Source organism: Choloepus didactylus, chromosome 18 (genome assembly GCF_015220235.1).
Source record: "Choloepus didactylus isolate mChoDid1 chromosome 18, mChoDid1.pri, whole genome shotgun sequence".
Lineage (NCBI taxonomy): Eukaryota > Metazoa > Chordata > Mammalia > Pilosa > Megalonychidae > Choloepus > Choloepus didactylus.
In genome coordinates, this window is record NC_051324.1 from 38,593,810 (window position 1) to 38,617,267 (window position 23,458).

At 50.6% G+C, this 23,458-nt stretch overlaps 1 protein-coding gene and 1 pseudogene across 7 annotated transcripts in view; one reads left to right on the top strand and one right to left on the bottom strand.

Moving 5' to 3' along the window:
* Positions 1-23,458, bottom strand: part of MSI2 (musashi RNA binding protein 2) — a 392,076-nt gene that overhangs the window by 174,589 nt on the left and 194,029 nt on the right. The gene's annotated exons all lie outside the window — the stretch shown is intronic.
* On the top strand, positions 1,127-2,295 carry LOC119513773 (annotated as a pseudogene).

Here is a 23,458-nt window from a genome sequence, read left to right on the forward strand (position 1 = left end):
CAGTGGGCGCAAAGGGGGAGGTAGGGAGGTCACACCTTGAAGGCCCCATCTGCCACTCCAAGGAGCTCAGGCTTTGCTCGGGGGATGATGGGAGCCACTGAAGGGTGCCAAGCAAGGCAAAGACGTGGCCAGATCAGCCTTTTAGAACCACTCCTCTGGCAGCCTGGGAAGGACAGACAAGAGGGGAGCGAGGCTGAAGGGCAGGAGAAGAGAAGGGGCCCTCAAGGAGACACAGATGAGTGACGAGAGGACAGGGGACAAATGTAGAGAAGCAACAATTCAAGCAATAGTTTTTTAAGGTACAATGGAAGGATTGTGACCGTAGACACGGGAGATGGGTGTGGAGATGGTGTCCAGGTTTCTGGTACCACTGAGATGGGATGTTTCTAGTACCACTGAGATGGGAGCACAAAGGAACAGGAGGCGATCACAGCTCTCACCTGCTTGCACCACACCTGGATGGCTCCCAAGAGTAAAACTGGAGTTTCTTCCTGCTTGGCTTCTCCTGCCCACCATGGTCTGACTTTGTAGTCTCAGGAGCTGGCTCCACCGAGCACCAGCCCTTCCCTCTCACAGCATCTTCTCAAGGTATCCTCACATACCGTAACCTAGCCCACTCCCCATCCAGATCCCTCCAAGTCCTCCTGCTCTTCCCACACCTGCGTCTCCAGCCATATTGCCCCCTCTACCTGCTGAAATGCAACCTGTCCTTCAAGAACAGCTCAAAGGCCAGCTCCTCCCCCTCTCCACCCAGCAGGATTTGTCACCCTCTCTTCTAGAACCCCAAGGCACTCTGCATGCACCCATATGCGCCTCGTATTGTGATGTCTGGCACTGTCTCACCCATTAGACTGTAAGCTCCCTGAAGGCAAGAGGTCTTAGTTTATCTTTGCATCTCTTGAGGAGTTGTGGACAAACTAAGTACCTACTAAGTCTAGTGATATACTGACATATCCAAAGGAGATAAAAAATCTACGTAGTAGAGATGAAGGAGCTCTTTCAACAGTGAGTCTGAAAAAAAGATGGCGGCTTCCTAGTGAGTGGGCAGCTGAGTTGGAGGGAAACTCAGGCTATAGGGAAAGTCTTGGCCTCCCCAGTCCCTGCTGCCTCCAGGCACACAGGAGCCATGGAAGTGGCCTAGCCCAGCAGTCCCACCGAAGAGGAGGAGGAGGAGGAGGAGCAGTCTGCTGAGCCTCGGCTCTGCACGTGCTCCCACCCTGAGGAGGCCGAGGACCGGGCGCTAGGGGCCCAAGTCAGTGTGGGCAGCTGCACTGAGAATGAGGGCAAGAGCGAGGTGGCCGGTGCTGAAGACGCCACCCCCACCTCTCCAGGTGCCAGCCCCAAGCCCTGGCAGGTGCCCCTACCAACCCCTGGGGTACAGGTGCGGGCACTGAGGGTCAACTGTCCAGAGAAGGTGATCACCTGCCTGCACCTGTCAGAGGAAATGTCACTGCCAAAGCTGGAGTCGTTCAATGGCTCCAAAATGAACACCCTCAACGTCTCCCAGAAAATGATCAAGATGTTTGTGCAGCAAAACACAAGATCGACAAAAGTCACAAATTTGCACAGGCGGGTGTGAATGACAACACGGCCTGGCTATCAGGACTGGCCCCTGATCCCCGCGAGCTGCACAGCTGCCTCTACAACCTGGAGCCAGCCTCATGTCCACCTTCAATCTAGAAGGCATCTTCATCCTTATCCAGAAGAAGACCGAGCTGCCAGTCACGGAGAACGTGCAGACAATTCTACCCTTATGTGGTCCGCGCCATCCTCCTGTGCAGCCGCCCGCCCCGCCAGCCCCAGTTCTCCCTGATGGAGCTCATGAAGATGTTCCAGTGCCCGTATTTCTTTTTCGACATGGTTTACATCCACAGTGGAGCTGAGGAGGAGGAGGAAAAGATGAGCTGGAAGGCCATGTTTGCCTTCGTTGGCAGCCTGGATACCAAGGGCATGAGCTACAAGTACAAAGTCACGCTGGCCAAGCTAGCCCTTGAGCTGCACAGCTGCATGGCCAAGCTGCTGGCTCACCCACTGTGGCAACACTGATGGAGCCATGCCTCCTATGGCCGGCTGCGAGAGGAGGATGGTGAGGCAGCTGAGGTTGAGGCCACTGTTCGAGCTGCCCCCTCCCCACAGGCCTGGCCTGGCGGGTGGTTCTCAAATTGGGCCCTGTGGAACCCCTGGGGGGAGGGTTCTGGGAGGTATTCAGGAAGCCCAGGATTCCAGATGGCATCCCCGGGCACCCATCTCCCACGTTCCCCAGTGCACACCCCACACCCAGTTTGTCAGCTGTAGTTTTTGTCATCAAAATTAAAAACTGAGATCTCTATCCAGGCCCACCAAAAAAAGAAATAACAATAATAAATAAATAAAATAAAAATTTAAAAAGTGATTCTCATCTCATCCCACTTATATCCTCCCAACTCTGAATGAAGGACAGAGCTTGGAATTTACCATCTAAAGGCAACTTAACCGGAGGAAATCCAAGAAACCTGTGTTCATCAGAGAATAAGCTTTCCATACACACAAACATAGATGATGAGTTTGACAAAAGGGGATGGTATAAATTCCATAGATTATCTGCATATAATGTTAAGGCAATCACTTTCAAGTTCCCCGAGAGAGAGGTTATATAAACACCATCTCTTTCATGATTCCAATGATCCAAACTATTTTTTATTTTCAGAGCCCTACTTTGGCAGTAAGAAAGCCTCGTGCTTGCTGGGGTGGGTTTTTGTTTTGTTTTGCCCTTCCTTATAGAAAGGAGACTCAGCTCATTTGGATTAACTGAAGTGAAAAGAAAGCAATATCTCTGCTCTAATTCCACAAGGCCGGGAGAGCCCTTTATAAATTCATTTCTCAGAAAAATGCTTGTGAACCTGTTGATTAAAGGCAGGGTATTGTCTGCCTCTGCAAGGAGAAAAGAAACTGCTGCCCTGTCCCTCCTTCACCACGGGGCAGTCAGAACACCTTCCCTCCCACGTGGGCGCTCAGAGTCAGAAAGTAATTTGCATGGGCGGAGAAAACTCCTTTCAGAGACAACAGAAGCTGCTGCTCTGACACTGCATCCTTGGGGCATCGAGGCCGGTGGAGGAAACAAACCCCAAGGTCCTCCAGAGCTCCCCCGGAGGGAAGTTGTGTTTGGTGCCTTCCTGTGGCCCGCGCAGTCTTGGCCCGTGGGCCTAGAACATGGGCTGCAGAATTGGCTGCCATTCTCCCCGCCGGCCTCCTGGCTCTTCCTCTACCCAGCAACAACCCTGGAGGGCCAAAGGAGGGGTCTGACCAGTGCTCCTGCTTCCTTGGTCCCTTTCTGATACAGTTAGTCATTACGGCAATCTGTCTCCAAGCCCTTTCAGAGGGGCCCTTTCTGGCCCCATAAAACTCCACTCCTGTGGTCCAATTCCATTCGTTTGCAGCTGGAGGTTCACGAAGCTCATCGTTAGCTCACCATAGCATATTAAAGGCTCTGAAAACGCCTGCAGGCAGGGAGCCTGTTTAACCCACAGGTTGCCCTGACAGGCCCTTTCTTCTCAGAGCAGCTCTATGTCCTGAGGAACCTGCATCAAACCTGCATCTCTGGGGTAATGTACCCAAGAAAAACAGGTTTTTAAACTTAATCCATTGCTGATGTTCAGTTAAGAAACAGCCCAAAGGAATCAGGTTGGGCTTTAATCTGGATTACTTGAGTCCTTTATAAGCAAAGGGAAAGTCAGAGAGAAAGCTACAGAGGGAGCAGCCAGAAGCTGAGTCAACAGAACCTGGAGGAGAAGGGGGAAGGCAGGAGAGGCCACCTTGTGCATCGCCATGTGGCAGAAAAGCCAAGGACCAAGGATCGCCAGCAGCCAGCCCCAGCATGCCAGTCTTCAGGGAGAAAGCATCGTGCCTTGATTTTGGACTTCTCCTACCTTCAAACTGTGAGCCAATAAATTCCCATTGTTTAAGCCAACCCATCTGTGCTGGTTTGAAACTGTTATGAACCCCAGAAAATGCCATGTTCTTTTAATCCATTCTTGTGGGTGCAGACCTGTTGTAGGTGGGACCTTTTGATTAGGTTGTTTCCAAGGAGACACAACCCATGCAGTTCAAGGTGGGTCTTCATCTTTTACTGGAGTCCCTTAAGAGAGCTGTTTCTAAGAGAGAAAGAGCTTAGAAAGAAACACCCCGGGAAAAGCAAGAAGGACTTACAGAAACGGAGAAAAGCCCACAGACACTTGGAGACAGCCATTGAAACCAGAACCAGGAGAGAAGGGCCAGCAGACACCTCCATGTGCCTTCCCGTGTGACAGAGGAACCCCGGATGCCAGCAGCCTTTCCTCAAAGCAGGTAGCTTCCTCTTGATGCCTTAATGTGGACATTTTCAAGGCCTTAGAACTGTAAACTTGTAACTCAATAAATCCCTGTTGTTTAAAAGCCAACCCATTTCTAGCATATTGCATTGCAGCGGTTTGTTAAAGCACTGGTTCTCAGAACTTAGCCCCAAATCAGCAGCATCAGCATTACCTGGGAACCTGTTAGAAATGCAAATGCTCAGGCCCTACCCCAGACCTACTGAATCGGAAACTCTGGAGGTGGCGCCCAGTGATCTGTGTTTTAACACGTCCTGCCGGTGATTCTGACGCACGCTAGTATGTGAAAACCAATACCTTCAAGTTTTCCTTTTACCTTTTGGTTACCTAGTTAACCTTCTAGTCCATTGACAACTCTTTATATCAGACTCTCTCTGAACATGTAACATGTGGTTTCTGTCTCTTGACTAGACCCTGACTCATACAATAGGGTAACAGTATCTACCTCATAATAATAATACTGATGCTTATTACCATTACTGTATTAGGTCACAGAAGCCCAGAGGAGAATTTAAGAGATGGTATGACCAACAGAATCAAATATAAAAGGATATTAGATTAGGTTATTGCTATTTCTTTTTCAGAGCAAAGTTTTAATATTTGATTGGGGGAGGGGGGAACCAAACTCTAATATACACACATAACCAGACTCTCCTAGGAAACACTTCTTTCTTAGTCAAGTCCTATGGACGCCAGGTAAAACCATTCCATCCATCAAGCTGTCAGAAACACACAATATCCACAGAGCTCATAGCATCTGGGGGGTCTGGCCCCAACTTTCTAAACACGGGCACATTCAGATGGGCTCAGAGCTATGAGCAGCTGCATTGCCATCCACAAACAAGACATCTGTATGGGTTACAGGCAGAGGGCCTCAGGATGTCAGAGAAGGAAGGGGCCCCCAAACCTTCCAGCCCCCACTCATGTTTCAGATGAGGATGCTGAGACCCTGGAAATGAAGTGACTTTTCCAAGACTGCATGGCCACCAATGTCACGGCCAACATCACCTCCCCTTGCACCCAACTACCCTCAACTATACCAAACGGGAGTGGCAGGCTCGGCGACAGGGTTCTATTTCAGGAGTACAATAATTTAACAAGCAGCAAGAACCAAGCTGTAACTGGGCAGAGGTAGACTACAAAGTAAGGCAGGGAAGGACTTAGGAAGGGGCATGACTGTCGGCAGGCAGCTTTCTTTGCCCATCAAAATAATCAATGAAGTCAGGCATCTACTGTAGCGTGGATGCCAAAGCAACTGTGAGGCCTCGGTGTTTTCAACATCTCGGGAGGCAGGCGAGTCACTCCAAGACAATGCATTCTTAATGTGTTCTTAAACAGATTCTGACTCAAGCCCTGAGACGGCTGGGCCTCTTCCAAGAAATGTTAGCCACTGTAAGATATCTCTTTCAGCTCTCTCCAGTAGATCTCCTTGGAATTTGCCAGATAAAGAGGCGATTTATCATGTGGCTGAAGGATGCACGTAATGCATTATCTGCCTTCCACCAGGATTTGTGCATCCGTGTAAGGCCCCTGGTTGGACCTGATGACCCACTCGTCTCCATCTTGAGGTGCCATAGCAACATGAAATCAACAAGGAGCGAACTGTTAAATGAATAATTTACTGATTTCATAAGAACTTGTCTTGCAATTTATAGTTCTATTATCTTCCCTAGCCGTATCTTAACTCCTTTGAATAAAAGCTGCAATCAAGCTGAGTAACATTTGAGAATCTAATAAGCATATAAAACTCTGTACTCAAGCTGATAGGTATAGATTGATTCTGATGGCAGTTATGTTCCCTTGAGGCTAGGTCCAACCGATGCAGCCTTCTTGAGGCCAAGTCCTACTAAGGCAGCCTTCTTCTCGCCCCTTTTAAAAGGGGTGAAAAGTTAGGGAGCAAATAACCTCCAATAGGCTTTACATTTTCAAATGAAATGTTTTTCTTCTTTTGGATATTTGGGGCCAATCAAGGTTGAGTTGAGTGGCATTCAGAAGTATTACATGGGAAAAATATCACCAGCTACAAGCTACCAATTGTCACTTTAAAAATCCCCCAAAGAGACCCAGTTACTAGCAAAGGAGAGGAAAAAAAAAAGAGCAAAGTATAGTTTCAGTGACAATTGTGGTATTTTAAAGGCTCTTTCAATATCATCAGTGATACCATTTTAGTGGCAGAAGCACATCTTGCCACTCAGCCTCAATTTAAAACATATTTATGAAGACAATACAATGAAAGCAGACTTATTTGCTGACTTATTTATTTGGGTGGAATAGGTTACAGATTATTTTGGTTCTGTGCTTTCCAGCAGAACGGATATATCCTTTTGAAACACATTACCTGCCAGCTGCTGCTCTGCAGTCTCCTCAAAGAAATCAACCCAAGAAGCAATGAACTACAGGGATTGTAGACCCTAACACCTTGTCACTTAGAAACCACATTTCCTTTGGTCTGGAATGGGTAACAGCCCTAGGGTGATTGCTGCAGATATATACACATAATTATCATGAACCCACCGGTGACTGTTAGCCTGTTCTCCGTAGCCTTCGGCATTTTACCATCCTTTACAATGAGTCCCTGGAATCCTGAAATGCTATCAGCTTCCCAGGCAATGTCACCCCCAGCCTTCAAATCCTAAAGCTTACTGGCAAGGCAAGCCCACTCCTTCCTCTTAGCCTGATGTTGGAAGGAAGCATATTCAGGGTGAGGTTGAAGGCCCCTCCTGGTAGACGCCCCCCCTAAATGTTAAGGAATCAGGGCTCTCTAACCAGGGTGTGGGCTGGGACCGAAAACTAACTCCTGCAAGTTAGTCATGCAAACTTCATGGCTCCAAGACAAGGACATCTTGGCCCAAAAGGTAGTATGTGGCGGTTCTGAGAACACAGGATTTCTGTGCTAATTCTCTTCCCCTCATCTATTTATAGCGCCTCATCTCTGCAGCTGAGGTCTGAAACCCAGCCAAGCACAGGCAGAGGTAGGCCTGTTAAGTCCTGCTCACATGATTCAATCTCGAAATTCTGAATCTATTACTCAAGGGCTCGGGTAAGGCAGATACCCTGATGAAGGAGACCAGAAATCTCTTCTCATGCTGCTGGCTGGAGCCGGAACCCTGGCGAAACTCAACTGGGTCTGTTACTGGCTTAAGAAATTCTAAGGAAGTTACAACTTTAGTTGTTGTGATTGTGGTTTTTGTTTGTTTGTTTTTAACGGTTATACTGACTGACGCTAACATGAATGCTTTATATCTCACATGAACGTTACCAGACTGGTATTTGAAACAGCTCTTTCTCCCGGCCACTGGACCTAACGGAAGTGCTGTAGCCTAACACCTCCTTTGCACAGGCCGTACACATGATGGTACATGATGTGAAGTGGGGGTTGCTAGCCTGGATATGAATGCAGCCAGGACCCTGGGCACATCACTTGACCTCTATAAGCCTCCGTTTCTCCATGTGTAAAAAATACAGCTTCCCACGTGGCATGCCATCAATGAGGATCACATGGATCATGCATGCAAAGGGATCGGGAAGGTGCCTGCCTAGCAGACTGTAACAGCAGATGGGCTGGGGCTGGGCAGGACAAACAAAAATCCAGGGTTCAGCGGCCCTGATTAGTGCAGATGCACCCCATCCTTTCACCACGGCTTTTCCTTTACTCGACAACCAAAGCTTCTAATCCTGCTGGTTTTGATTTGTCCTTCCTGCCTCTTCGGAAGAACAGATTGACTTACCCATAAATAATGAAACTGTTTGGGATTAAACCTGAAACGTACAAATGGAGCATGTGTGGTTTTACCCAAAGCAGGGAAAAAAACCTATTCTGGAAAAGACAATGCAATGAGGACTACTGACTCCCAAGAGGAAGGGTCAGGAGTGAGACAGGAGGGCTTGGAGACTCCCTAGGATCCTTGTGCTCCAGGTAAAATGACCCTCTCCCTGTCTCCACATGTCCAACGCAACCACCTCGCTTTCCACCCCGATGGCACTAAATGCCTTGAGAGTGAGAATTAATCTTGAGTGCCCTCTGTCCCTGTTCGCTTCACTGCCCCTTTCCCCCAGCAGCCCAGGTCACCCCACAAGGCTCTATGGGCTGGAGGTAATGCCCTCTGCCAAGGCACTCCCACCCCCTCCCTGCAGTATTTTCCTGCATATCTCATATCCCCATCAGGCACACGTTTTCTTCTATTCGGCCAGAATGTGAGCTCCAGGAGGGCTGGGGTTTTGTTTACTTTGTGTTGCATCCCTGGTGCCTAGAATGACACTGGTGCATAATAGGCACTCACTAAATACTTGAATGAATGAACGAATGAATGAACAAATGCAGCAGCAAAAAGATTAAGTAGCTCCTCTACTAAACAGTTAAGTTTTTGCTTATTTTCTAAAGAGAAGAAATCTGTGTTTCGGCGATGGGAAGAGGGAACAAAGCAACAAATGGCTTGGCCTTCTGCCCAAGGCCAAACCGAGGCTGCCTCCCACCAGAACTCAGTTCCTTCGACTCTGAGAACCACCCTGTGCTTCGCTGGGACCTCGCGGTGGCCTTCCTCACATCTCTGGCTCAGCCTTGTAAGAATTCAGAAACCAAATGACATAAGCACTGGCCTCGAATGTGACAGGTCATGCGTCTGTCGTGCTTGGTGTTGAGGAGCAGATGTAGGATAATACATGCTTCAGAGGCCTGTAGCCTTTTCTTTCTTGAGAAAAGAAACTAAAATATTTGGCAGAGCATTCTAAAGGTTTCAAGTCCTGTTACTTGCAACAAAGCACAAGAATTAAGTAATTAAGAACAAAGTCTTCTCCATCAGAGACTGAACCTGTGCTTCTGCACTGGGAAAGTATCCAGAAGAATGTACGGAGGAGCCAACAGGGCACTCAGGATTCTGGAACCTGGGGCCCACTAGGACCCTTTGGTTCTGACTTGCGGATTCTGACGAACAGCTCCTTCTCTCCAGCAGTGGCCGACTTCCCCAGAACTGGCAAGGGAGCCACTGGGATGTGCCCTTCGCTGGTTTCTGCTTGCAGCCTGGGGGCACATCATCACCGTGCCCCAGCCTGGTGCCCACCTGCCAAGAAGCTGGGTAATGACTGAGGAGATGCCCTGCAAAACCTCTCGGGATGGGTGAGCCCAGGACCAGGTGGGCCAAGGGTCCAGGGCCCTGTGTTCTTCATGGGCTAACCTGACCCCCTGAGCTGCAGACCAGCAGCATCCTTGCTGGGAGCAGAAGGGAGAAGAGCTGTGGCTCTTCCAAGGCTCCAGGCTGCTAGAGGAGAAGACCCTCAGATGGACTAAACCCAGACTGTGATGGTCCCTTGCTTCCAAGCCCTTCCAAATGCCTCCCACTTATGATCACTGTCCATTCCCAAACTTTCTGCCAGGAGGTACCCACAAGGGACAGGGACAATAAAGTAAGCTCAGACGTCTATGGAGAGAAGGTCTACAGGGGCCGTTCCTTTTACCTGTCCTGCCCCCTTGGGCCCCCAGCACAGGCGACATGGCTTCCTCTGGAGGCCCTCCCTGCCTAAGTCTACTCCCCTTGGGTGGGTTTACATCAGCACACAGGCCAAAGTCACGTTCAGAGCCCTGGGGAGGCTTTGTGGGAATGTCTAAGCCTTGCTGGAGGTGGGGAGGGTGGGGAAGGAAGAGTTAGAGGACATGCCTGGGGATGGATGTCAGTGTAACTATTTCTGCACTGTCTGATCGAGGCCATCTCTGGAGCAGAGTAATGCAGGGCATCAAAAGGAAACCCATTTCTGAGCAGCAGTGGAAAGCATGTGGAACAGCCCAGCTCACTGGCAGCTGGCTTTCTGCAGACTCTGAATCCATTAACCATCAGCTGTGTCAGAAGGAAGGCCAGCTCATCAGCAGAGACCCCTCCCACGGGGCCGCATGCTGTGTCTGTATCTCCAGAGTTCAAATAAACAGCTCCCCCTCCGCACCCCGAAATGCTCCCCCACACAGCTGAGGCCAGGCGAGGCGGGCCTTCTGCACCTGAGCATGGCAATGGTCTGAGGTGGTTCTTCAGAGCCTGCCCTGCCTTTCCAAGATGGGGACCGGCATTGGCTTCGGGGGACTCCCCCGCCCCTACACTGCCCCCCTCATACAAAAGACCTGCTAACCCCATCAGGAGAGCCACAGTGGCAGCCACATGTGGATGCGGCTGGGCAGGGTGGGGGGAGGATGCTTGTTTTACAAGTGTCAACTGGGGGAGAGAGTGAGACCAGGTGGGTCACCCAAGTGCCCTGTGGCAGGGGTGGGGAGAACCGATCTTCCCTGCCCTGGCCCTGGAGCTCCCACGATGCTCTCAGTGGCCTCAGATGAACGACTGGCCCTCTCTGAATCTGTTTTCTTACCTGTAAAATGAGGACATGTCTAGGACCTGTTGTGAGGAGAAACCGAGAGCACATACCCAAAGTGCTGAGTTCCATGCCCACAGCTCCACAATTCTGAGGGCCTATGGGGTGGCAAAGCTGTAATATGGAAGGCCTGGATCCCTGAATACCCCACGTGGAAGAAAAGCCAACTGGGAACATGCACACTGGACCCTTAAGTGGGCAAGAAATAAACCTCTACTGTATTAAGCGCTGAAATTTTGGGCTTTAGTTATTTTAGCTGCTTCCGTTACCATCACTCCTACAAGGTAGCAAAAAGGACTGCTTCTTGCTTGGCATTTGAACCCAGGCATGCCTCTCTAGAGCCCCTGCTTTTTATTACAAAATAGTTGAACAGCCAAAGGCTTCCATCTACAAGAGGAATCCATCGTGCCCCCCTCCCACCCCCAGTGGGCCCAGGAGAAGGTGCCAGGGGGGTCTCCAATGATGAGAATGCAGTGTGGATACAGACGAGGGGGACGCAGTCTTCACTCACCTCAGCTCAGGGCCCCCCAGGAAACATCCCAGGCGATTAACCAGAGGGAGCTGCGGATGCAAATCAACTCGGGTAGGCCTGTATGTTGTGAGTGGCAGGCACTAACCGTTTGCATGACAAACCTCCTACAAGATGCCGGCTAAACTGCCCTTTTGTGCCAATTAAAGATTCTCCAGAACACAAAGATTACACACCATTCTGCAGCGCTGACAACAATAAAACAATTTTAAAGGCTATTCAGATCTTCACTTCACAGCTGACATTGTCAGGAGGGGGAGATCATGGCTTTGTTCTTCATTGTTGTTGTTGAGTTTAAAGATTTAACCAAGGATTTTGCAGGGAGGAGGTGACTGGCAGGCAGGAGGAGTTTGAAATGCATTCTTAGAGTTCGTAAAGGCGAGAAATGAACAACGTGATGTTCTTTTCTTGTGTGTGTGTGTGTATACACACACACACATGCACAAATACACACCCTCTCTTACTAGCTCCTCTCTCTGGGAGTCCTCAGAAATGATTCCCAAGGAATCTGACTTACCCCAAGATATCAGGTTTTCAGTGTCTACTAGCAAACATTTTTAGCACCAATTAATTGAAATTGCAAGGGCAAAGGCCCAGGAGCGTTTCCTCTTGTTTGTTTTAAGGGTAAATTTCCAAAATGGTGTAAGAGATTAAAAAAAAAAAAAAGTCCTTAGGTTTTCAGAAGTGAGAAATGCATGCAGGTTCTTGGATAAAGCAAAGGGAGTTTATTTTGGGTGATGCCATATGGCCTCTTGGGTCCTGATGAGGAACCCCACAGATGTGTCACAAGTGTTATTCTTTCCACTGCTGGGTGCCTGCATGTGTCTTTGGGGCGCCCCCCCAACACTCACCTGCAGCCCTCACCATCCACCCATATGATAACTGAGAGTGAGCATCTGCTGCACAGCAAGACTGTGAGTGTCCCACTCAAATGGACCCTTGTGGAGGACAGAGAGCCTCTCCTAGTCTTTTTAGTAAATCCTTCAGTTCTTGGCACCATAATAAGTTCCATGAGGGCAGGGACCATGTCAGCCTGTAGTTTCACTCTTAGTCTCACTGCCTTCAAGTGCATCAAGTAGGTGCTCAATAAGCAGTCATTATATACTTGTTGAATATGTGTAGGTAACTTTGGATCAGACACCTGAACTGGCCACTGGTCACCTTGGTATCCCAAAATACATATTGTATTTCCATACGGAGCAACAGGGCGTGGGGAGGCAGTGGGAATAAGAAAGAACATGAGTTTGGAGCAGTGGCTCTCAACCTGGGGTGATTTTGTTCCCCAGCTGACTCTGGCAATGTCTGGAGATATTTTTGATTATCATGACTCAGGGGCAGGGGTGCCACTGTCATCTAGTGAGTAGAGGCCAGGGATGCTGCTAAACATCCTACAATGCGCATGACAACTGCACCTCCCTCCTTCACTCCTCAAGAATCGCTGGGCCCCAAAATCTCAATGGCATCCAGGTGGAGAAGCTCTGGTTTAGAGACTGACCTGCCTGAGCTCAGTAACCCAACCACTGACAGTAAGCTTTGTTATTTTGGGCAGGATTCTTGACCTTGCTGAGACGTAAAATGGGGATAAGTACCCCTACCTGGCAGAAGGTTAAATGAGATATTGAATAAATGAACATGTCTAGCACCAACAAATTGGTCTGTTGTTTGTTATTTTTTTTTTGGGGGGGGGGGTCAGCATTACCCTGGATGCTACAGATCAGCAAATCCCCCAAACTTTGCGTGACAGCCCCTGGATCTCATCGTCTGCCTCCTTCCTGAACTCTGTCCCCTGGAGCAAATTCATTCATAGAAGAAACATTTCCACAAGGAAGGGGAGCGGGAAGGAATAAAAAAAAAACACAAAAACAGCCAAATTGTAATAAGTCTGGGTCAGCTCCCATCAGCTGGTTGTGATCAAAACCACATTCATACTTTGTCTGCTGGGGCTAAACGGAAGGCTTCAGACCATCTCAGGAATGTGTGCTCCCAGCACCACACGCCCACCCCCAACTTTTACAAAAAGCTGCTTCCTGAGGACCGGGGGAGAAGGCGTTCCCTCTCACCAGCTGGGGCACCTATCCTGACTTGGGAGGTGGTAGCTGGATTCCAAGGGTGCCCAGCCATCGCCTGTTCTCAAACAGCCCCTTCAATGGCTCAGGGAAGGTTCCAGAAGAGAGGCCAGTGCACGGCTTCTATGCAGAGAAACAAAGCACTCGGGCTATGGCTGCCAAGTACCTCTCTCCAATTTGGTAGATATTTTAAAAGAGGAGGCGAATTCCCAGAGGCTTTCCAACGGAAATGCCCCATGTCAGGGAATGTTTGTTTTCATTTCCTTTTGCCGTCAATGAATTCTACTCATGGCAACAGTCTGGGGCTGGATCAGATCCACACAGAAGCTAACCAGAAGCATTTGTTCCATGAAATAAATCTCTCTTTGGGGAATGAGTTATATATACATCCGTGTGGGGGGATCTATGCACACATACTCACACACACACATATATTATGCATTACCGACAAAATACACAGGGCAAATCCCCAGACAGGCAGCCCCCAGCCTCTGGGAAGGGAATGCAATGTGCTGGATAGCTTCAAAGGACATTTCAAGGGAAGTGGCTTGATGGGAAAGCTCAGTGATGGATAGTGCCTGTGTAAGTGGGGAGAGGGTCCACGAAAGCAGAGTCCTGTAAGGTATAAGGCTGTACCTTGTGGTGGGGCAAAACGCAACTACAAGAACTGCTGCCATATAGCCTTTACTATGTACCAAGGACTGTGTTAAGCATGTTGCAAACATTGCCTCATTTCAACCTTACAACAACCCAATGAGAGTAGATAGTATTGTTATTACTATTATTATTTCCATTTTACAGATGAGCAAAGTAAAGCTCAGAAAGGTTAAGGGATTTGCTCAAGGTCAGAAGGCTGGTAGGAAGCACAGTCAGGACTCAAACCCAGATGTGGCTGGCCCCAAAGCCGGGTCCTGAGTTCTAAGCCACAGTGATCCCCTTTCCATCACCTTCAGTTAAGGGTCAGAGGGTCTAACCCCACCCCACCACTGCCCGTTCGTCTTTTGGGATGTCTGATCCCCACTTTGTCACTAACGGAATCTGCAGGACTTCTCCCCGCTATCTGGGAAAGTGAGCACCGTCACACTCATCGGACGTTTCCTACCTCCACCACAAAGCAGTCAGTCCCTGGAAAGAACACAGGTGCACCTGCCAAGCTGAATGTGAACCAACCTTATTTTGAATACTCTTGGGTATATTTTTAAGGAGTTCTTTTGTGAGACGATAATCCCTACCTAATTTGTCTTTTGTGGGAATGCATCATTTCAGCTCCCAACGCTGCTTAAAGCAGGTCCACTCATGGGCAAGAACAGAAACAACTGTGCCACCTGCCACAAGCAACCCACCCTCCCCCCAGCTCTCCCGGGCGCCCCATGTCCCTCCGTCAGTGGGGAAATGCCCACCCCCAAGAGAGAAGCTGCATTTCAGCTCTCCCGTTCCCATTCCCTGTGCTTCTCCTCAAGATCTGTGGGCCCAGCCAGGACCAGAAGCCTCCACAGCCCCGAGAGAGAAAGAGACCAGGCATTTTGTGGCTGAAGACATTTCTCCTCGGCCCCTCTAAACTCCAGACGTTGACGGCCTTGCCAGAAGCCTGTGCTTTGGGCACGAGGACCTTGAAGACCTCTGTGGAGTCCAGGACTGAGAGGGTATTTGTCCACGTGGACAAGAAAAGCAAAAATGCTCAACAGTGGCCCTGGGGCAGGGGGGCGGGGGTGGGGGCACAGCTGCGTCACCTCCTGCAGCTGCACGCCTCGCGCTCCTCCCTGCCTCAATTTCTCCATCTGAGCAAACTAAGAACACCAGCCTGGCCTACCTCATGGGATTAGGGTGCAGATAAAACGTGCTCTTGAAGGCATTTGTGACAGAAGGGCAGCACATGTACACAGAGGGTGTTCCAGAAGTGCCTCAGGTTGTCTGGCTGAGTCTGTTAGCAGAGCCAGCTTGATTCAAGAAGCCTCGCACTGAGTTAACCGTCACTGCAGGAGTCACAAACTCAGAGGCCAGGCGGGTGGCACAAAAGGGGGAGCAGGGTGGTGGGGTCTAGGCGACCTGCCCAAAGTTGGCAGCCACCACCCAGAGGGTCAACTCTGCAGCCAGCGCTGTGTGCAATACACGGTCCCTGACCTCTCCTCCAAGTACCTGGGGCAGAGCCCATGGAGCAGGAGCACCACAAAGAGACGAGACGACCCTTACCTGGTGGTCGCTCTGTACCAGGCACTGTGCTCGGTACTTTACACAGACACTGTTAACTCACTATGGTTACGAACTCCCATCACAGGTAAGGAAACTGAGGCACAGAGAGTTTATGTGACTTGCCTGAGTCACAGTGGTGGGACTGGGATTTGAACCCAGGCAGGTCTGGCTCCTGGGATTTGAACCCAGGTGGTCTGGCTGCCAGGCAAAGTGCCATCTCCATCCTTGTTGAGGGTATTCTCATGCCCTGCTCCCCCTACCAGCTTGGGGACCCATATATTCATTCCACAAATATCCACTGAGAAGGTACTACCTGCTGAGAGCTGTGCCAGGTGCTGGTGGTACAAAGGTGATGAGGATACAGTGGCTGCCCTCAAGGTGCTTGCACTTTACAGGAGAAGACAGACCATGCAGCACATGCTAGAAGAGAGGGCCCCCAGGGCAGCCTGGGACAGGCTTGTACCCAGCCCTGAGGGTGAGGGAGACAGAGGGCTTCCTGGAGGAGGCAGCATATAAGCTGGGTCCTGCAGGATGAGAAGGCATTAGATGGAGGGAAGGGGAAGGTTGGGAAGAAAGTTCTGGGCAGAGGCCATCTTCAGGGAACCACAAGAGCATAGTTGTTGCAAGAGCAAAAGGTTCCAGGTAGGCACTGGAGGATGGGTGCCTTGGGCCAGGTGGATGCAATATGAGAGGTGCACTTCAGAAAGACCAGCGAGCAGAACTACCAGAAGAAGGGAGAGACTGGAGAACAGCGTGCACCAAATCCCACCAGTTTAAAAGCAAACTCCAAGCCCCTGTCCCTGGTGCCCCGTCGACTCTTCAATCTCCCCCGGCCTCCTGGCTCTGGGTATGGGACGTTCACATGCCAAGGTCTGAAGATTAACACAGCTCAAGCAGAAGAGGTGACCCCTGGGACAGAGCCGAAATCCCCACAAGCCTTAACCCTTTCCTCACCCCCAACCATAGACAAGTGGGCCCATCAACTCAAACCTGGTCCGGGAGACCAAGGACTGGGCACCCTCGTTGCCCGTGTCTAAGTGTAATGGAAAAAATTGACTGTTTGCTTGGTGCGACAGGGCATGACACTGTTTACACAGAAATAATAGCCCAGCTGTGATGGATTCTAAATCTCCATTACAGTGAAAGATTTGAAGGAGTAAAGCAGTTAGAAAAATAATTGGTTTTCTTGTTTAGTTTAAAAATCCTTTATGCTTATCATGGGCTTTGCACCTCCCTTCTTAGAGGCTTTAAAATAGAAAAGAACAGGAGCTAGGGGACGAGGCGGAAAGCCCAGAACTCCTGTTTTCTGAAGGCTGCTCGGAGTCGCCAAGGCCCGGAGTCGCCAGCCCCCAACTCGGGAACAGCCTCCCTCCAAGTCAGAAATGGGGTTGAAGCCGGCCCCGGGCAGTCCCTACGTTCGGGGGCCCTAACCCCAGAAGACGTGCAAACCAACAGCTGGGGGAGAGGCTGGGGTTGCTGCTTTCAATGTAGGAGAAAGAACTTGTCTGAGGGTAGTCTAAAAGAAAACAAAAGGGAGAAAACTCTCTGGTCTCAAAGGGAGAGAGGTCAGCTGAAGTCCTCTCCAGCCACCTGATGAGCAGCCTCCCAGGTCTCTCGAGCCCTTGGCTGTTCTTTGCAGAAACAGCAACAGAGCCATAAACGGTGCCCATATGGGGGCTCGAGAGGCAGGCGCTAAATGCTAGGGTTCCCTGGCACGGACAGAAGCCCAGCTGACGGGGCTGACCGTTGCCACCATCACCTCAGTAGCCCACGTACCCCTTCCCAGGAGCCGCCAGCCCCCCTCCCCCATAACAACAATAAAGGACGCGCGCCACAGCGAGCAGGTACCAGCTGCCGGCTTGTGTCTAAGGGCTCTGTCTACATCATCTCATTTAATGCCCACAACACTCTATAGCTAAGGACTATTGCCCCCATTTTACAGGTGGGGAAACCGAGGCTCCAGGAGGTTAGGTACCTCGTCTAAGGTCACATGGTAGCACTGGGGATTCAAACTCAGCTCTGTCTGCCTCTGGACCTGAGCTCTTATCCGCTATGCTTTATACTCCTGGGCCTGAAGCAGTTGCTTTAGTTCACAGATCACAATGCCCAGGAGGTGCCATGTGTTGGCTGGAAACACAGAGGACATCTGGCTTCTTGGCAGGGGACTGCCAGGTACCCCAACCATGAGAGGGTATCACAGAGGAAAGGGGTGCCATGGGGTGGGGATGGTAGCACAGCACTGCCCTTTTGAAGGGAAAGAATCCCTGTGTGAATGAGTGGCCTTCTTGGAAGGTCACTCAGTAGCAGCATCTGTGAGTATTAGAGGAGGACAGGACATCGCCAGGACTGCCTGGCAGCCGGGTCCTCACCCTTGCCTCTACAAGCAGGTGCCAGCAATGCCCAACGTGGAGGACAGCATGAGAGAACAAATACTAACAGGGAGACCAAGTGACCACCATCCATCCATCCATCCCTCCAACTCCCTATCTGCCCATCCTTCATCTGTTCTTCCACTCATCCAACTTTCCTTCACTGCTCCTTTCATCCATCCGTCCTTCCGTCACTGATCCATCTATTCACACATCCATCCATCAACTCTCTTTTGGGGGCTGGGACTGGGTAGATCTAAAGGTTTTCAGGCCTGTGCACCCTCATCTCTGTTTAAGCTTCTGGCTCCCCAGAGGCCCTGACCCCCTACCTCTCTCACTTCTCAAGATGAGCAGGCAGAGACTGAGGGTCCAGTCCCAGCTGATTTAGCTTCTAGTCATAAGATGAAGACCCCTGTGAAAAGAGTTAATAGGATGAAAAATTACAGCAGCCTGATTCACTCCACCCCTTGTTAAATTGAAGAGCAAGGGGGTAGAGAAATCAGATGGACAAAATATACCTTAGGATCGTCTGACTTCAGATGAGTATCTCAAAAATGATTTTCATTTGAAAGCTGACCCTAAATGTTGCCAACAGCTACCTTAAAAAAAAAAAAATCAATAAAGAAAAGAAGGGATGAGTGCATGGTGAGAAAAATGCAGGCACTTATGAGTTCAGGACCCTGTGGGACACTCCTGAATATTTTAAATATCTTGGGGAAAAAAAAAATGAAAACAGTTTCTCCCAACTTAAACCAGAGAAGGGGGTCCTCTTTCTAGTGTGACAATCCTTTGAGGCAATTCTTTAAATTATTTACTAGCTTTTTGATTATATTTTACGGTAGGGTGGGTGGCAGGGGAGATGAAGAGAGGAAAAGAGAGACTGGTGAGAAGTATGTGGGAGAAACCTGCTGCTGACATTTCCAATATCTGCCTGGAATATTTTAAAAGCTGCGGGTCTGTTTGAAACCTCTCAGTCTCCCACAACAATGGCCCACTGCCTCCCGGACTTCTTTAGGTCATATTTGCATACAAAAGACCAGCTGCTGAGCAGCTATTATGCTGCAAAGCCACAATGAGCCTGGGAGAGGAGAGGTTACCAGCAAGTGTAAGGAACCCATAGAGACCCTATTAATTTTTCAGGAATTCTCAGGCTCTGGCCTTTTAAAAGCCAGTGGGGAGAAATTCCAGGCAGAAAGTCTCCCCACAGTCACTGCCACTAAATGTCGTGTCCAAATTGAGAAATGAGGAGCTACAGAGCCTGTCTCCTAATTAGGGGGGACTCAGAATCCTGGTGGCCTGACAAGCAGCACCTACAGGGGAGTGGTGTATGCCGAGCTGGGGAGAGGCCACTGTGGGCACCCAAGTCTCCCTCTGAGGTCCAATTTCAGGAAATGCATTCCAGTTGTAAGCCGTTAAGTGTCAATTTTTCAAATCAACCTTACGATTCCAAAGCCATGAAAGCATTTGCTGCCTAATAGACTTGGAAAACCTTCTATTGGGCTCAGAGCTGGCAAATGTTCTCCAACAGCATTGCAACGAAGCCTTCACCGTTCTTGGGTCTTAAGCAGATGGGCTGCTAACTACAGCTTGGGTTTCTGGGCCATTCCAGCCCTGCAAAGGCAGAGAATGGGGAAGAGAGAGGTGAGGGAGCGAAGGCTGGATCTCCAGGGAAGTATGGTAGTTGCAGCTAAGGACAGCACTGGCCACAGTCCCCTCTCCACCACCCATAGGAGGCCCCTGGAAGACGGACCGCAGACACCACCCATACCCACGGGCTTTGGGTGAGGTTTGAATGGCGGCTGCAGAGCTCTTAGCCTAACACCTGGCGTATACACTCTCACATGTTGGCTCCTTTCTCCCCGCCCCCCATCTTCCAACCCACTCCAGGACCCCTAAGTCCAACAGTCGTTTGGCTTCAAGAGCAGTTTATATCATGGTAAAGAAACAAAGCAGCTTCCAACGAAACCCAGAATTGACCTCATTTTCCCACTTAAGGAACACAGGAAGATCTTGCTGTTGAAAGGGGTGCCTGTAAGGGGGCTCCGGGGAGGCTCCCCTCTAAACAAAATGCCTCTATGCTTTAGTTTAGGTTCTCAGGACAGGTCAGTTAATCATGTTGAACAGAAATATGATAGTAATGAAAAGGATAATGGTAACAGTGCATGCTTAAAGCCATTCTTGGTGGTACCTTCGAAAATATATACCTATTTTTGGTCTACAGGAAACATTCATATGGATTAAGATGGTGGCATTTCCCAGGGTGGGCGTGGGATGGATGTGTCAACAGGAAGGCAAGGGAACCACACCGCTTAACAGGGGGGCTACATGATGCAAAGCTTCCACGCACAAGACTCTCACGCCAGGTGGGCACAGTGCACAGGGCTCTGTCCTACCTGGTGCGGGAGAGGGACTCTTTTCAACTCAAACCCAAGGACTGTTTAGCAAGGTCAGGCTGCTTCCCACCAAGCTGAACCAGGAGGGTCTACAGGTGGCCTGCTGGACCAACCTCAGGGCAAAGGGGAAGGGACGGGAACACAGTGAACCAGCGGTATCTCTCGGGGCTCCAGAAAGAGCACTGAGGGGCCCCAGCGTGGGAGGGTGCCCTACCTGCCCCCACCTCCTCCTCCAGCTAAAAGTACCCAGTGGACAAATCAGCTGACCTTTCTTCCTTCCTAGAGAAATGGATTTAACCATGTCCTACCCCTATCTGATCAAAGACCGGAGATCCGGCTGCTTCAGGAAAGGCGGCACGCTCCCCCACAACGGTTCTACTCCAAGGCCAAGGCCACCTGCCCTTTCACCTCAAGGCCACGTGTTTCCTTCCTTCCTCACTCAACTCCCCACCTCACCCCACCCTCCAAAATATCAACCAAGGAGACAGATCATTTTGAGTCAGAAAATATTTATCGAACACCACATATGTTCATTAAATGGAATCAAACTAAATTTGCAAGGAGAAAGGGTAGATATTTTGGGGTGACAAAAAAAGTAGCTATTTCAGACACGGTCTATTCGGTACGAGGTGGAACACCCTGAGAATCCAGCAAGTGTCAAAGGAGAGGGGCATCCTGTTTGTATAAATGGAGGATGAGGGAACAGTTTGGGAGATCACTTCCGACTGGGGCACATCAGACGTGTGTTCCGGGACTCAGGACGGACAGGATGGGGCCGGAGCAGGGGGCTCACACAGTGAAACCCACAAAGATGAGGATGGAGAAGAGTTGGACTGGTCCGGCAAGGGGCTGCAAGGCCAAGCTTTATCCTGCACGTAAGAGAACACACTGGAGGCTCAATTTGGGCACAGTTGTGTGAACGCAGTGTCCAGGGTGAGGCAGGGTAAGCCGCAGGGCCACGACACTGCAGCAGCTGGGAGACGGGGCCCCAGCCCTGCGGGGATGGGTGAGCAGGGGCCGGGCTAGGGGAAACCTCTAGAGGATTGGGCCGAGGGCAGGGAGATTTGGGGGGCAGGCTTGTGAGGGGGTGCCCTTTCTTAAAACCCCAAGAATCCTCTAGGTTTTACTCATGCTGGAAATTCCCCAAGATCAAATTTTTTCAAGTCATTTCAAAACTATTGGTCCTAGTCAGACCAAGTTCCCATCCCTCCTGGCTGCCACCTCCACCTCCACCTCCACCCAGCCCCCACCCCCCACCCCACCCCCTGCTGGAGGAGCCGGCCCCTCCCCGCCCCCTCCCGACAGGGCTCAACCCTCGAGGTGGAAACCAAGTCCTCCTTGGGGAGCTTGGAAGGGCCGGGGTTGCAGCAGAAGGGGAGAAGCACAGGGACCCGGGTGTTTTCTGGCTGGATTCCTCCCAGAGCTCAGGTGTGGGGACTACTCGACCGCAAACAGGGAAAGAGGCGCTGGCTGCTGTGAACCTGCAGCTCCTCATCCTGAGAGCTGTGGCCAGGGGCCCAAAGGCCTCTGAGGAGAAAGATCCAAGACGGGTCTCCTGGCTACTCCCCAGACTGTTTTCCACACAGGCACACAAGGAAGGGACAGCCATGGGGGAAGGTGCGTCTGTGTGCATGACGCCAAGTTCATAGGAAGAGAGTGTAGCATCCCTGCAATTAGCAAGGAAGGCAGGCACTGGGCTACCCAGAAGGCACTCGCTGCATTACAGACTTAATGGCCCGTAATGCTTTGGGGGCCAGCATTCCCCACTTGTTGTATCTCAACAAAGTTGCTCTGCACTTTGCCCAAATTGATTGCCTTTGAGGAGGAAATGTTTTAAATGACAAGGCTCATTCCAGGGATGTCCCTGCCCTGCGCTGGAATGCTCTATGATCAATAGCAGGAAATTCTCCCTCAAGAATGCAGCCTCACTCACACACCTTTTCTCCTGTCCTCACCACACACCCCCTGGCCTGGAGCTAAACCTTGGACAGGGAACTTCTTCAAGGCCCTGGAAGGGAACTTCTGCCTGAGAATGGCATGGGAACCTGGGGGCTGCCGTGGAGAGACGTTCCGGGGTCTCACGAGGGCACAGCACCCACTGCTGGGGAGCAGGGGAGGCTGGTGGGGGCAGGACACAGCAAGGCATTGGTCCACTGCTGGTAGATGTCTGCAGCCTAAATAGTAAGGTGAATCGGAGGGCAAGATGGCACGGGGATATTGCGAGCCAGAGAGAAAGGCCAGAGGGAATGGAGCAAGCAAGAGAACAAGAGGGTGCCAGGGAGGGAGGGGGAAGGGGAGAGGAAAGAAGGTGATGGAAAGGAGAAGGGGACAGAAAAGAGGGAAAGAAAAAGGAATACGAAGAGGAAAAAATCTGTACAGAGCTACCATCTCCTAAAATGTGACCTTGACTAAGTGAGGGGTTCAGTAGGGCTCTCAAGAAGGAAGTTTCTGCTTTCTAGCACATTCCCTCCACTCTCCTTCCTCCCAACCCACACTTCTACTATGCACGGCAGCCCCCCTGCTTCCCCAATGCCAAAGCTACCTCTTAGGAGGATTAATTTTTAATAAATCAGCACTCTGTTTTTCTGTACTTATTAAAATTTAAGACAATGAGTCATCGAACCTGTAAGGCTTGGGTTGACTAATTCCCACTGAACAGCTGCCTGGGATGACCGTGCGGCCCGGGTGGAGCAGGCAGATGCTGTGGGTGTGCAGATCTGAGGAGGCCAGGCAACAGCTCTGCAGCTGTGTGATGTGTGCATGTCTCTGTATGGTCAGGTCAAGGGTAGGGAGGGGGCTGTGGGCCCCAGAGGCATGGGCTCCCACGTCACGGGAGCGTCTGAGTGGACGTGCACGGTGCCATCCAGGCACCTGTCACTTTCCCCAGAACACAGTCAACTACCCCAATGGTGACCTCCACTGCGAAGCCTACAGAAACCACAGCCCCCCTCACCTGCTGGAGAAAGGCCTCTGCCTGAGCAGCTCCTCCTGTGTGGAACCCTAGGCACCCCGTTTCGGCCTGGGGAATCTGATCGTTTTCCTAATCCCTGCTCAGATCTCACATCCTATCTGATGCTCTCCCCAGAGCTAATCGCCCCCTCCTCGGTATGATTTCTCTACCTTGTTCATGCTTCTATCATGGCACACAGCACACTGTATTCTAAAGTACTTGCTTTGCACAACTCTACCTCCCACCCCCACCCCCATGAGTCCCCAA